The sequence below is a fragment of the Peromyscus californicus genome, unplaced genomic scaffold (assembly GCF_007827085.1).
Source record: "Peromyscus californicus insignis strain IS unplaced genomic scaffold, ASM782708v3 Scaffold_7__1_contigs__length_154581171, whole genome shotgun sequence".
In the NCBI taxonomy this organism is placed as follows: domain Eukaryota; kingdom Metazoa; phylum Chordata; class Mammalia; order Rodentia; family Cricetidae; genus Peromyscus; species Peromyscus californicus.
The window spans coordinates 52891643-52901130 of NW_026294595.1; positions in this window are offsets into that span (position 1 = coordinate 52891643).

Consider the following 9488-nt stretch of genomic DNA (forward strand, 5'->3'; position numbering starts at 1 on the left):
CTGCCAGAACCGCAACTCCAGCCTTCCCCCGATGGAAATTGAAATGGTAACCTTGGGCCTAAAATGCTATTTGCTTTCGTCAGACTCACCAGACCTGGGAATCATCTGTCTGGTGGCACAAGCAGAAAGCCAAAATGGCTCTGAGAGCTGTGACATTACATAGCCTTAGCAATGCAGGAAGCAGGCCGGAGAGTCAGTGAATCACAGAGTGGAGTTTTACTGCCAAGGAGAGCATGTGCTTTGGCCATTTAAAGTCCCTCTTTGTAAATAAATACATCCAGTGGTGAAAAGAAAACCAGCCTGCTTAAATTTTTTTCATGTGATTATGAGTCTCATGAGAAGTAATAGAAAAATTCTATTATCAGGACAGGCGGTGGTGGGGACGCTTCCACCAACCAACCGTTCGGAACCCCATCCGTTAGCTGGGATGGGGCCATCTATTGGAGAAAGAGGGCAAATCAAGCGTAGGTAGTCCTTCCTGGTGGACTGCAGCTGCAGGGAGACCTCCAAACACCTTTTCCTGGGGTCAGGGCAAGCCATCAATAGGAAATAACTTTGAATCACTACTCATGTGGGCTGGATATGAAGCAGCCCCCTACAAGGCAGATCTGGACAGACTAACACTGAACTCAGGCTGCCGGCTGCCCCCAGCCCAGGCCGCTGACACTTTTATTTGCTGGCATTAACAATGTAGCAGCTGGGTCCTGCCAAACTGGCTGCTTCCAACACTGGACTTTGGCAAGGACTCCTTTAAGAGGAAAGCAAAGGGATGCTTCTCTGGGGTAAACCCTCTGCTAGTCCTGTTCACATCAGAATGACAATGGGTACTGCGTGGTCTCAAAAACAAAGCAAGACCTGAGAATTAGCGAATGCTAATGTCATGCTCTTTATTGCTATTAATTTCTCCTTCTAACTGGAATAAGGAACATTTGCAATTTAAAAGACACAAAACTGGGCATGTATCTCAGTCGGCAAAAACTTGTCTAGCGCTCCATTTATCCCCACCACCAAAAATAATGGGTTTGGTGCCCTATCTCTGTAATCTCAACACTTAGGAGGTGGAGGCAAGAGGATCAGTAACTTGAGGCCATTCTTAGCTAAGTAGAGAGCTCAGGCAGGGCTAGCCTTAGCTACAAAAGATCCTGTCCAAAATAAGTAAACCCATGGTTGCAGTTTAAGAAAGGTACTAGAAAGGTACCATTGCCGGACTGTGGTGGCGCATGCCTTTAATCCCAGCACTCTTGGGAGGCAGAGCCAGGTGGATTTCTGTGAGTTTGAGGCCAGCCTGGTCTACAGAGCAAGATCAAGGACAGGTACCAAAACAACACAGAGAAACCCTGTCTTGGGGTGGGGGGGAGAAAAAAGAAAAAGAAAGATACCGTATTCAAAGAGCAGTGGACATCTACTGAGGACGGCATGGTCACTGGCCTGGTCCATAGATTCGGGCATGGAGTCTAGTTTAAGAAGTATCTCAGAACAGAGGCACTTGAGTGGCTACTACAGAGACAGAGAGTGGAAGGAAATGCAGAGATGCAGCCACCACAGAGAAGAGGAGAGTGCTGGACCGTGCCATGTGCGAAAATACTGGTGGCAGGACAGACAAGGAACCTTTGCAACAGAGATGTCTCCACTCACCTGCTGATAGAACCCCAGGGCCTACAAGCCTCCCTTGCACACTCTGCTAACTACAAAAGCCTAGTCTGCGCAGTTAACTGGGAATGGTCAAATTTACGAAAATCTGATGTCTTCACTTCTTTGTGCTTTGTATACACCCCCTAGTTGAGCTCTTGCGAGGTGGCCTGAACTTGGTGCTGTTATTTTCATAACTTTCCCCACTTTATGAATGAGGAAACGGAGGCAAAGAGAAGCTAATGAGTCAGTAAACGACAAGAGTGGGGTGTAAATTCCCCGCTCCTGGGCTTCTAGCTTCTCTACTGCTTTGTGACTCGTCACATGAAATTAACAGCCAGTAACGACTCAGTGAGAAGGGACACTGGAGGCGAAAGTGATGTGCCCCTGGAGATACTTCAGAGAAGGATGCTGGGCTAACTTTTCCCTGATCTTACCAAGTTAGATGCTGCTGCCTTTGAATCATATACAACCTTCTTTTTGTGGACCACTGATTCAACACACATCTTATGAAACTCCTAAGAAGTGACAGGCGCTGCATTCGGCACAAAGAAAAGTATGAACAAGGCAGGCCCAGCTCTTGTTCCCAATGAGTTTGCAGCCTTTGGGGAAAAGACAGTCAGGAGAGCAATGGCAATACGAAATCACCTGACTAAGTTAATAAAGCATGGTGGGATTAGAAATGCATAGACTTGGAAGACCGCACCGAGCTTTTGGGGATGGGAAAGGAAACCTAAATTAAACTGAGTCCTGATGATTGAATTCGAGTTAGCCGGGGAAAGAAGACAAAAGGAATTCCAGGCAAAGGAATGGCATGTGCAGAGCAAGCAAGACAGGCCAGGCCGTGATTTGGTAGGGCTGAAGCATTCGAGAGATAAACGGGGAAATGTATTTGTGTAGGTAGGCTGGGTGGCCTCTGTCTGCCACCTACATAAGTCAAGCATTATTATGAGGTCCATGGAAGCCACTGTGGCATTTTATGTAAAAGAGAAATGAGGTTTGTTTTTTTTTAATGTGTTGAGGACCTACTGTGCACTAGACATTGCTCTAGGTGCTCTGGGGAGAGACGTCTGGTTTCACATGCAGAGGGAGAGGAAGATGATTAACATCAAGCCTGAAAAGCAAACTGTCTAGCATATTAGAAGAGAAGGCAGCGTGGGGCAAAGCGCGCTGGGGATAAGGGCAAGGTGAGCCCGGCCAGGCACAGTTTTCAACAGAGCCATTGGGAGTGAACTTATACCGACGATGACATCAAAGGCTTGAAGGGGCTCCTTACTGACCACTCCACAGCTCTGCAGGCAGCAGATGCAAATGCGTGCTTAGATAATCACAGTACCAGTGTTTGAGGTTGTCTGTATTCCCCCAGTCTCGCTTATCTAACAGGACATTAGAGCCTCATCCTAATTCAAGAACATAAAACCACTATGCTTTAAATTCGTGATCCTAGAATACAGAAAATGGCCAAAGCCGGAAGCAAACTGAACTTCAGCTTGCACTACAATGGTTTCTGTGAGCTGCTCATACATCCACAGCCACTAGATGCCTGGGTCACTGGAAGCTGGCCGCACCCCGTTATCTTGTGGGCATCTCTTTCAATGGAGAGCTACTTCAAAGATTTGATTTACACCGAGTTTTCCTGTGTCTGTTCCCAAAGACTTGTTTTTCACCGGGGAACGAAAACAACCATATTTGGCCAATTCTATTTCTTCCCTTTTACTTGTCTTTTTTTCTCTCCCTTTTTTTTCTTTTTCTTTTTCCTTTTTTTCTTTTTCTTTTTCCCCTCTTCTGTGTTTATAATCGGCAGAAACAGCTGCACAAATCCCCCATTCCTTCCCCAAACTAGCAGGGCTCTAACATACAAAACATCTATTCTGCTTCTAAATTTGTTTTTAATTATATTACAAGATGGAAAAAGAAATGCCTTAGCTGTTAACACTGGCTTGGTGGGGCCAATGGCAGACATAGAGCAGACACAAGGAAATACTTCAAAAAAAATTTTTTTTTTTAGTTTGCCATGATTTAATAGCAGATATTCCTGGCTTTGAGTGAACTCTGCAATATCCCTGTGCGACAGGATAAATGATCGTCTACCACTATTAATTTTAGGTCATAATGTCTGAAATGCCGCTTCAAAAATAAATGCAGTATTTTCACTTTATTTGGTCAGGTAAATACTAAACTATTTTGTCATAATAACTTTACAACACTGTGTTTCACCTTGTCTTGCCTTGACTGCTGAAGGTAATAGGGACCGTTTTATTATGTCCATAAATTGAGTCAATTGACTTATCCTTATATCCTGTTTCCTGAACTTAACGAGAGATTCTGCATCATTAGGAAAACACACCATCCTGCAGCAGGATCAAAAGCAAAGGGAGCCCGAGAATAAGTCATTTTTATTCCCGGGAGTGTTCAGCAGACAAACTTTCAATAATCTGGCAGAAGTAAAATAAATAACCAGCTTTGCAAAGCAGGTTTTTCTCAGGGTGTGCTCTTGCCGGAGACGTCCCAGAAGGTTCTATACACACTTTTCCAAAACAAAATCATTCTCTCTGAATATGAGGCACCTGTCAGGAGTCTGCAGCCCAGGCAACTTAACCTGTCTGTCAAAGGGCGCAGATCAAACCGTCCCGCCTCCCTTTGCAAGGCAACTTTTTAAAAAGCTATTTGTGGTCATGATTCTTGAAAGTTCAGACTAATAATCACAACCATATTCTCAAATTAGATCTGGCTGTAAGAAATAAATGTCCACAGTAAAAATCAAACTATTTATTTATTTTTTGGTTTTTTGAGACAGGGTTTCTCTGTGTAGCTTTGCACCTTTCCTGGAACTCACTCTGTAGTCCAGGCTGGCCTCGAACTTACAGAGATCCGCCTGACTCTGCCTCCCGAGTGCTGGGATTAAAGGCATGTGCCACCACCGCCCGGCTCAAACTATTTAAAAACTGTGTTGTTCAGGGTTTCTTTGGTTTCATTTAGTTGTTTTCTTTGCGTTCCTTTCTTTTACTCTCTGGCCCGGGGAAGGTGCCTAGGACACTGCTCGGTTAGTGTCGTCTTATGACATTGAGTTAGCATCTCCGCTGCTGGGTTCCCATGGCGTCTCTTCTGCACAGGCCTTTGCACTTCAGGTTCCAATTTGCTTGGAATTCTCAGATTCTCCCTTAGAGGCCTAGACCAAAGAGTTTTCAGATCTTCAGATTCGGTATGGCAAGCACGAGTGTTCTGGCTATTCTCCAAATCACCCAACACAGTTAAATGACGAAGAGGCAATCCAAACGCCATGGGGGTTAGATGACCCTCAGACAGCTCCAATGGACAGAGAGCCCAGGACAAGCACCCCTGAGACACTGACAAAGGAGAAAAGAGACTGTGGTTGTAGAAGCCAATCAAATAAAAGAACTGAGCGATTATTGGTAAATTGTATTCCTATTGCAGACTATCTAGGTCCATAATCATTGATATCCTCCACTACATGGAAATAAAAACAAGAATTACCTAGCTCTCTGTTGGTGCTGCCCAGAACAAAGGAAGTGTTGTAAGCCTACTCTGTGTATTAAGAGCCGAAGCATAGATGATCAGCCGGTGACCAGGAATGAGAGCATCGGACCGCTGCCAGTTCTCCAGTTCCCTCTTGCTCCTCCTGCTCCACCTCACCACTTCTCTCTGTCCATGTGGAGCTACTTTCTATTTCCACTCACATTCATAACTCTTGACATTTGCCAGTGCAAATAACAGAAACCCAAACTTAAATGAGCTTGTCTGAAATCCTGAAGTCAAGGGTGCTCCACGGTCGATGCATTCAGGTAAGGAAGCCAAAAGGATCTTCTATTCTTCCCATTGTGTGTGTGTGTGTGTGTGTGTGTGTGTGTGTGTGTGTGTGTGTGTGTGTGTGTTGTGTTCCTGTATGAGATGTACGTGTGTAGGAGCACATGCCTATACATGCACGTGCAGACCAGAGGTCAAGGTCAGGTGTCTTCCTCAGTTACTCTGAACTTATTACATTTATTTATTTAGGAGGACGGGTGCCCACATGCTGTGGTGCACATGAGAGGTCTGAAGACAACTGGTATAAGTCACTTCTCTCCTCCCACGATGTGGGTTCCAAGATTCTGGCTCAAGCCATGAGGCTTGGTAGCCAGCACCTTTACCCCCGAGCCATTTCACCAGCCCCCACACAAATTTTTTGAAACAGGGAAAAGTGAAAATGGAGCTTACCAATTCTGCTAGGCTGGGTGGCCAACAAGCCCCTGGGTCCCTCTGTGTCCTCCCCCACGACATCACACCCCTGGCACCGCTGTGACGGACGCGGCAATGCCCCACTTCTTTACATGAGTTCTGTAGAGTCAAGCCCAGGTTCCTGGGCTTGCATGGGATCTGCAGGCTTCTCCACAGCCCTCTCCATTTTTTTGCTCTATCTTTAATGACTGATATTTGTCAAGTGAGCTACACTCACGCTCACAAATCATGACAACATTCTGATGCAGAAGAGGTCACCTCCTCATTACAAAAGGTGAGGAAATTTCCCCAAGTTTTCTAGGGTATTTCTCTTTCATTTAATACATGTCCTTTAATTTAACTTAAATAGTCACATGCTCTAATTTAACCTGTGCCTGAAATGGTCAGTGCCAAGGGACTAAAGCCACTATGATTGTCCCAGACCAATCAGGACTCAGGTTCCACTTCCCTTTAAGCACATGGCTGCATAAAGGCTACATAAAGCCTCTGGTCTTTTTGCTTTCTCTTACTTCTGTATATCTTACTCTCATTCTTACTCCTTGGTTGGCTGGGTGGCTGGGTGGCTGGGTGGCTGGGTGGCTGGGTGGCTGGGTGGCTGGGTGGCTGGGTGGCTGGGTGGCTGGGTGGCTGGGTGGCTGGCCCATGGCAGCCTCCTCTCCTTGTTCTCTTGCTCTTTCTTCTTCTTTTCCTCCCAGTTTCTCCTTCTTATTCCCTCTGCCTGCCAGCCCCACCTATCCTTTCTCCTGTCTTGCTATTGACTGTTCAGCTCTTTATTAGACCATCAGGTGTTTTATGCAGACAAAGTAGCACAGCTTCACAGAGTTAAACAAATGAAACATAAAAGAATGCAGCACATCTTTGCATCATTAAACAAACGTTCCAGGGCATAAACAAATGTAACACACCTTACAATAATATTCTACAACAAAAGATAATGTTTCTTCATCCTTTCATCATGTTGCTTATGACATTTGTAGTTAAATGAGAGTGTGCACTGATACATGTGATTTCCTATGCTGCCACTGCACTCTCCTGTCCATTGTTCTACTATCAGCCCTTAAAACAGCTCCTAGGAGGGATGCTGACCGGAAGGAGTTCCCTTCCACAACTGGAGCTATTGCTATCAAGACTCCACCTTGCCTCAAGATGTAGTTTTGCTTCAGCTGTCCCAAAGACTTTGGGGAGTCTCAAATACTGACCATTTAGGAATCTGTCTCCATGCCTCCCTACCAGCAATGGCATGGCTTCTCCATCTTCGTTATTCATGAAGTCAGCCTACATCAGCCCCTGCCAACAGAGCAGATGGCGAGGCTCTGTCCAGCTTGAGCTCCTGAGGAGGGTGTAGTTCCTTTTGTAGCTCACAGCTTCCAAGAACAAGCAGCCGAAAAGACAGAAATCTGGCACTGGCGGACCCAAATTTCTCTACACCAGTTTCTCCAATGACATCAGGATAAGGCGCATAGTTTGTTTTGTTCCTCCCTTTTGAGAGGATAATTGAGGTTTCCTTAAAGTCAGACAGACTATGGAAAACAACTTCTCTTTTCAGTCTCATCTATGTACCTTCAAATGGGAAAAGCTACCGTCCCAGCATTATGCTGCTACGAGGTCCCATGACCTGCGATTGCAAAACGTCGCAGGGGATAGAATTCATCAGACGAACTACTTTTATATTCAAAATTGTATGAATGGTAAGTGTTGAGATCTAATGTGACAGTCCTCAGAAATGCAAGCTGGTTCCTAGAGACAAAATGACTGCCATGATTCTGCCAATGCTGGTTGTCCAGACCTGTATGTTCCTTCCTGAAGGAGGTGAAGAAGCCCCTTGTGTTTGAGGTGATTTGATAAACTCTACCTTCAGAAATTACAAAGGAGAATACGAATCCAGAGTGATGCCCACTTACCATACCCTAAAGGAACAGGATCTCATCCAGGAATCATGCTGAGAACATAGTAGTTCTTATAGCAGCTTGTGGCTTCCTCCTGCTTGATTGTCTTATAACCTTTTACCTTTAATTGAAGCCAGAAGGCTGAGGACACCTTGTCCCACTCAACCAATTGTCTTCCCCAGGGAACACCAAGGACAAAGAGTAGCTTCTTCCACAGTCGAGGAGAGCAGGCTGCATCCATGGTGTATGCAGAGGAGTAAAGGAAGGCAAGCAGAGCCCACCTAGAAGAGATGATCCACTCTGAAGGCTTTGGTGTCCTTGCTCCTCAACAGTAACAGGCCCTTCTGGCAGATGCCTTCTCCAGCCCCAATCAATGTGGCAATGAATGCTGTCTCAAGTTAACCTTGAATTGTGCTGGAAGAACATGCTTTAGGAAATGACCCAGTCCAGTCCATGCAAGGATGCAGTCAACACTGTAAAATATCACAGTCTCATAATACCATACTTCCTGCCTGAACACATCTGCCCGAGTCTCCAACCACCCAAGAGGAAGCTTTATCTCTTGGCATCAGCTTTCCTTTCTACCATAGAAGTGAAGTTTTAGCTTCCAGAAATCAAACTTCAGCTGAACACACAGCTACAAAAAGGCAATGGTCCCCAGCCTGTCATGATGCAAAATGTGGCCTTATAACATCACGGTTTCAACCTGAAAAGAAGGTACGGTCATTTTCTTTACCTGTCAATATCCTCCTGGATGAAATGTGAAAAGAATTGGAGCTTTCTTGGGACTCAGTATCCCAAGAATTGGAGCAACAAAGTCATCCCACCTAGTCCATCCATCTCCACACTATCATATGATACAGAAACCAACCTCTGCTTTACTTAAGTCTGTATCCTGGACTAGAGAGATGGTTCAGGAGTTAAAAGTACTTTCTGCTCTTCCAGAGGACCACAGTTCAGTTACCAGCATCCACATTAGGTGGACTCACAACCAACTGTAACTCTATTTCCAAGGAATCCAATATCTTCTTCTGTCCTCCATAGGTATCTACATGCTCTCTCTCTGTCTCTCTATCTTTCTCTCTCTCTCTCTCTCTCTCTCTCTCTCTCTCTCTCTCTCTCTCTCTCTCTCACACACACACACACACACACACACACACACACACAGACACACACACAGACAAATAAAAAAATAAAAATTTTTAAAGTTGTTTTTTTTTTTTTTTTTTTCTGAGACAGGGTTTCTCTGTATAACAGCCCTGGCTATCCTGGAACTTGCTCTGTAGACCAGACTGGCCTCAAAAAAGTCTAATTAAAAAAATTATTTTTAATTAAAAAAGAAAGCACTATATCCTGAGTTCTTTAGTCACATATCTTAGTCCCTTTGAGACATAAATTTACTGGATGAGGGGAAGGTTTCTGGGAAGCAAGTCTTGAGATCATTTTAGACATCTTAAGTCGGACATTCCTTTGAAATATCAAAATGGCTCTATGAAGTAAAGATCTGGATCCACCGTTTGAGGCTCCTAAGAGCTCTTTGATACAGTCGTAAATGGGAGAATTGCTAGCATACAGGTTCTAATCAACTTTACTGAGGTATAACTTCCAATAAATTCCATCCATTAACTGTGTTCCATTTTGAGTCTTGACTGACCACACACCTATGATGCCACCTCATGACAAAGATACAGAACAGTTCTACCCCCAAAGCTTTCCCGTGATCCTTCAGTCTGTCCT